General features: G+C 41.0%; 1 long non-coding RNA gene across 1 annotated transcript in view; it reads left to right on the top strand.

The window, feature by feature from the left end:
• The first annotated feature begins 767 nt into the window (after positions 1-767).
• The window catches only part of LOC124551043, a 29,928-nt gene continuing 24,695 nt past the window's right edge, over positions 768-6,000 (top strand). The window contains exon 1 of the long non-coding RNA XR_006967759.1: positions 768-866. This is a non-coding gene — a long non-coding RNA (uncharacterized LOC124551043). The remainder of the gene's footprint in view (positions 867-6,000) is intronic.

Raw genomic sequence — 6,000 nt, 5'->3', positions numbered from 1 at the left:
TCTCTTGGCGACTGAGAAGTTTCTGTCACAGGCTAATAAACTACGTCCTCGAATCGGAAGGCACCGAGAATCTGCCGTTCATGATAAATGTCAAAAATAGCATCGGTACCGTGTGGTTGCAATTCTGTCCAGCAAATGCACCGCTGAATATATGCAGTCTGGTGGTCCGCTTGAATTTGCGAGTGCTAATTAACTCGAAACCGGCGCATCGTGTCGAATTCATTTCTGAACAATTATTTCTAAGCACGACTTGCCCTGCAACACTCTTACATGTTTCTCAGACTGTTTCTGACCAGCCTCTATATTGTAATTACTTTTCAGTGCATACGGTACAAAGATGGTTGCTGTTTGATCGAAACCGATTGAAATTTTTAATAAAAGTCCTATTGCGATCAAGACTGTTTTAATTTTAAATATTCCATTGATCTCGCTGTTTTATTCTCCATAAAAATGGTTTTAAAAATTGCGCTCGAGAAAATACCCCGCAATTGAAGCAGCCAAAGAGGCACGATTATAATGCAGGGTAGTAGACCCAGTAGGGGCTCGACTCGTCAACCGCAAAACGCGGCAGCAATTACGTTCCCACTGACCACAACAATGTAACGCTTGGAAAAGCACTGACAACTATCTACTACAAGGTAACCCCAGTAACGGTACCTGTTTCAATGATTTTTGCAGCTGGACCGAAGACTTTTTCCGGTATTGCATTCCAACCTTCCTTTGCGGCTATCGCTCCTGTGTGACTTGGAAATGACAACAAAAATTGTTTCTATGCAGGCTACCTCAAGGACGTATCGCATCCTGGAGCATATAAATGTGTCCGCTGGTCAATCATGGGCAACAATCTGACGAACATGAAGCTGCTGGTAAGTCATACCGTCTGTGTTTTCGTTATTTTCACCTGTCTCTTGGTTAAAATTTTCGCAACGAAGCGAGCTAGATCGCTACATAGGGATAGCTTGGATAGGAAGCAAAAGTTGGCATCTACATCTACATCTACATCCATACTCCGCAAGCCACCTGGCGGTGTGTGTGGCGGAGGAAACTTTGAGTACCTCTATCGGTTCTCCCTTCTATTCCAGTCTCGTATTGTTAGTGGAAAGGAATTAGCCGAGTGGTCTAATGCGCTGCAGTCATGGACTGTGCGGCTGGTCCTGGCGGAGGTTCGAGTCCTCCCTCGGGCATGGGTGTGTGTGTGTTTGTCCTTAGGATAATTTAGGTTAAGTAGTGTGTAAGCTTATGGACTGATGACCTTAGCAGCTAAGTCCCATAAGATTTCAAACTTTTTTTTTTTTTTTTTCGTGGAAAGAAAGATTGTCGGTATGCCTCTGTGTGGGCTCTAATCTCTCTGATTTTATCCTCATGGTCTCTTCGCGAGATATACGTAGGAGGGAGCAATATACTGCTTGGCTCTTCGGTGAAGGTATGTTCTCGAAACTTTAACAAAAGCCCGTACCGAGCAACTGAGCGTCTCTCCTGCAGAGTCTTCCACAGGAGTTTATCTATCATCTCCGTAACGCCTTCGCGATTACTAAATGATCCTGTAACGAAGCGCGCTGCCCTCCGTTGGATCTTCTCTATCTTTTCTATCTACCCTATCTGGTACGGATCCCACACTGGGGAGCAATATTCAAGCTGTGGCGAACAAGTGTACTGTAACCTACTTCCTTTGTTTTCGGATTACATTTCCTTAGGATTCTTCCAATGAATCTCAGCCTGGCATCCGCTTTACCGACGATAAACTTTATATGATCATTCCATTTTAAATCACTCCTAATGCCTAATTCCAGATAATTTATGGAATTAACTGCTTCCATTGCTGCCCTGTTATACTATAGCTAAATGATAAAGGATCTTTCTTTCTATGTATTCGCCGCACATTACACATGTCTACATTGAGATTCAATTGCCATTCCCTGCACCATGCGTCAATTCGTTGCAGATCCTCCTGCATTTCAGGCAACAGCGGTGAGTGGCTGCGTTTGTTTCTCTCTGGCACTGATTTTTCGGCTTGTCCTGTTCAAATGAACTACAGAGTCACCGAAAACGTGTTGTTTTCAAAACTCGAACGTTGCAAATACACTGGTGTCCAAAATTAAAGCAACAAACGGAAATTTTGCATGGTTGCGTTTATTTTGCCACAGAACAGTATACACAGTTTGTAAGGTGTCAGGCAAATCCAACATCTTCCATGAAAACCCTGACATGATAGCAATCCGGCAGTATGTCACATAGCTCCGAATAAATCCTCACATTAAATTAACGAAAGTAATACGATCAACGAGTGAGTAAATGGAATACGACAGACTAACACAAGAACGCCTAAATGCATGTCATACCTTCCCACCGTGAAACAGACTCAGTTCCGAGGGGAGAAACGAGAACAGAAGCCGAGAGCAGAGTCGTGTGAACTAGAAGACCCTACGATAAGGGACGTACACCCACATCGCTGGCCGATTGCCAAGAGCAGCCCCCGGCCTATGTTAAAAGATAGAGCCCTCCAGAAGAACAGTATAGATCTTACTATAACACTAAGAGGGCCACACCAGCTGCAAGTTTTTGCGTGAGACTATACGCGTCTCTGTTACGTAGCAAACATTAAAAACATTGACCCACCGCGAAAAGTATAACGTTTCTCATTGGATAGACAGTATTTTTGTAGGCGGAGCTTAAGGTTAACATTGAGACGCTGAGTGGTCAGTTGAAAACATAGCCAGATACCTTTTTCTTAAACCAACTTCGGTAAATTGTAGTAAGGAGAAGTTAGAGAGTTGCTTCCGAGACGGCGAGGTGTGTGGAGCTACGCCGCCCGCCGCCCCCTGATGCTGACTAACCGCCGACAAGGTATTGAATGCACGCAATGCCGTATAAGAGCACAGCTTCACTCAGAACTGCAGAAGTCTCATCTGTTACATCCCCTTTTTACGCAATACTAGTATCGATCGTCAATTAAATTTAATGGTATTCACATTTGCTACTAGAAGTTAAAATCTGAAATGCGATGATTTTTCTGTTATATAATTATTGAGAAGCCACATCAGCCACTGTAATTTATGACAAGTTAAATAAGTAATTAAAGATAATTGAGGGTCACTGTAGACCATTTTAGATAGTTTTCTCTTTTATGAAACTTAATTTAAACCTAGATTATAGATATGGTATGGCATAGGTCATCCTTCGATCCATTGTAGAACTTCGAAACCCATTCAGGGAATATTTGTTCACATTTTTGTTGAACATAGTTGGTTTTTATCATCCTGTTTTAAAATATTTCATTTCATCAATACTGGAATTTATAAACAATGTTTTGTGAGTAGAATAAAAATTCCAGTGCCAAACTTAACTGCTTTTTCGACGTTATTTTACCAGCTAACTAAAAATAGGAAAGCCTTGAACACCTTCCACTAAATTTAGTTAGTATTAAGATTCTTTTACAGCTGACGCTGAAATCATTAGGTATTTGATTATATCATCGCTAGTCTCACTGAACTCTTCTGAACTCTAAATGTCATGTGTGGTCTGGCGTCTCCTTACCAGCAACAGGTCCCAGGTTCAAACTAGTCAATTCCCTAAGAAACACACTCAGAGCGTCGTTGCACGAAAGTGGTAGGGAGACACGACTTAGAACAAACAGACACCACCCAGGATGTTAGAAGGTGATAGTAATGTAGAAACAATGTGAAGAACACAGAACGTAAACAACTACAACATGCATAATGGTAGACAAAAATGTTTTGTTTTTCCAAATTAACGGATTAGCACACACTTTCTGCTCAGTATGGGTGTCTCGCGTCCGTCGGCCGTCGTAATTTAATGTATATATTATTATTGTTATTATTATTTTTTGATTGTTGCCGACTTACGTGGTGGGCCTTAATAAAAATATTTAAGTTGAACAATGTAATAAACTTTTCATATTACTTTCCTCGGCTAGTCAGTTTACTTTAAAGCAAGAAATCTTTAGTTATTAATTAAAATTGCGGCCCACACACGCGCGAGAGTATTTTTCTTACCTCCGTTGACCATTGTATTGTAGTCGGAGTCCTGGCTCCGACTCTCAGCTATGGTACTGAAAATAAGAATCTTAAAGCTTAGTATTTCTGCAACTTCGTGCGGCTGTGGAGAAAAATTGATATTATGCTAATAGCGGGCGAGTTTTCCGCCTCCGTTAAATTTTCATAAGTTAATATTGCCACGTAATGGCGTCGTTGGCTGCATCGGCCGCTGCGATTGTTGAGCTGCAAATTACTTGAATGCAGGTTAATTCAAGGAAGGCGGACATGAAATCGGGATCACCTCTTACAAATTAGAAGTGCACAATAATATTAAATCGTTATATTATATGTTTAACTCATACAAATATGCTTACATTTGTCAGCACACGCAAGATGTCCCTCTAGACACATTCAAGACAAAAGAAGAAGTGAAGTCGACTAAAAAATTAACAAAAGAGCGTATCTTGTCGTCCCTTTAGATCATTCTGTCATAAATTATTTCTTTGCAATCTAAACCTACACAGAGAAATTATTATTTTACGGCTACATGATAAAAAATTTGGCACTGGGGACGCTATAGGTGCGGCCACCTCTAGCGGCAGAACAGGCATGAAAACGACAGGGCATGCTTTGAATGACGTCATCAGTCTGATTTTGAGGCAATAGCGCACATCCTTCCTGCAGAGCTGCTCGCATTCTTGGAGAGTGGTTGGTGGATGCTGACGTGACGCAGCCTGCCTCCCTGGTTAATCCCAGACACACTCTACGGGATTCAAATCGGGAGAGCGATCAGGCCACACCATGGGTGCAATATCTTCCGTTTCCAAGAAAATTACCACCCGTACCATGTGAGGACGACAGCACCTCTCGACAACTTCTCATGAGGTCGCAAGATCTCGTCGCGACACATGACAGCAGTTAAATCTTGCTGATTCAGCCGTACAATTTGATGAAGAGATGTTCGAGTGGCCAACATAATCCATCCCCACGCCTTAAGGTTGCAATTCTGTCCAGCAAATGCGTCGCTGAATATATGAAGTCTGGCGGGCCGCTTGAATTTACGAAAGCTAATTAACTCTGAAGCGGCGCATCGTGTCGAATTTATTTCTGAACAATTATTTCTAAGCACGACTTCTAACAACCGTACCACAACAAAGGTCAAAAATTAATTATGATTGTAGTGTTGCTCACGCTGCTAAATATTGCATTTTCGGGCAACAACAAAGTTATATTATGTGGCAGGTGTCATTAGAGCACAGTGAATAAAGTCATTTCTTGAAATAATGGATAAACTAGGCACTCATCTTTTCGTGTTTCCCACGCTGGTCTCGTTGTGAACTCATGGCTCAATCGTCGAAAATCTAGGTAGTGATGATTCCAAGCTCGGATGCAAAGAGGCCTAGGTGTTATTCTGCGATATTCAAAAGTTTTATAGATTTGTTTCATAATGGTACTTGAATTACGTAACCATTACGGCACCTCACCTCAACCTCTCGATACCACCAACATTCTACTGTGTTTCTGTGAAATAGGTAACGTATTTCTGTGACAACATTCAGATTTGATTTCATTAATGTAGAGGTACTTCAATACGTCAATATGTATATATTTCAATGATATTATTCTTACGAGTATTCTTTCTTTTGTCACTATGATCTTTGACGTACTTGTAACTCTGATTTTTGGGCGCGTAAGCGGTTATTAGAGAGTCAAGTTTTGGTCGTCATGTTAAAAAGACGCAAATTGTAGTCAGTTTATGAAATGTGAACTTTAACAGTGAGGAAGATGTTTTCAAGTATGTTTTACATTGTGAAGTGATGTTTTGGAACGAGTTACGTGATATTGCAACAAAAGTAATAAAAAAGAAGTGTAACTTAAATTCGGAGTGCTGATTACTTTCTTACATCACCATTGCCCTAACTTGCAAAAGTTTAATCTTGAAGAATGGTTTCTGAAAAACATCTATAGAACTTTTGAATATCGCAGAATAACACCTAGGCCTCTT

The sequence above is a fragment of the Schistocerca americana genome, chromosome 9, assembly GCF_021461395.2.
Source record: "Schistocerca americana isolate TAMUIC-IGC-003095 chromosome 9, iqSchAmer2.1, whole genome shotgun sequence".
Taxonomy (NCBI): Eukaryota; Metazoa; Arthropoda; class Insecta; order Orthoptera; family Acrididae; genus Schistocerca; species Schistocerca americana.
This window is presented reverse-complemented; position numbering and strand designations above follow the sequence as displayed.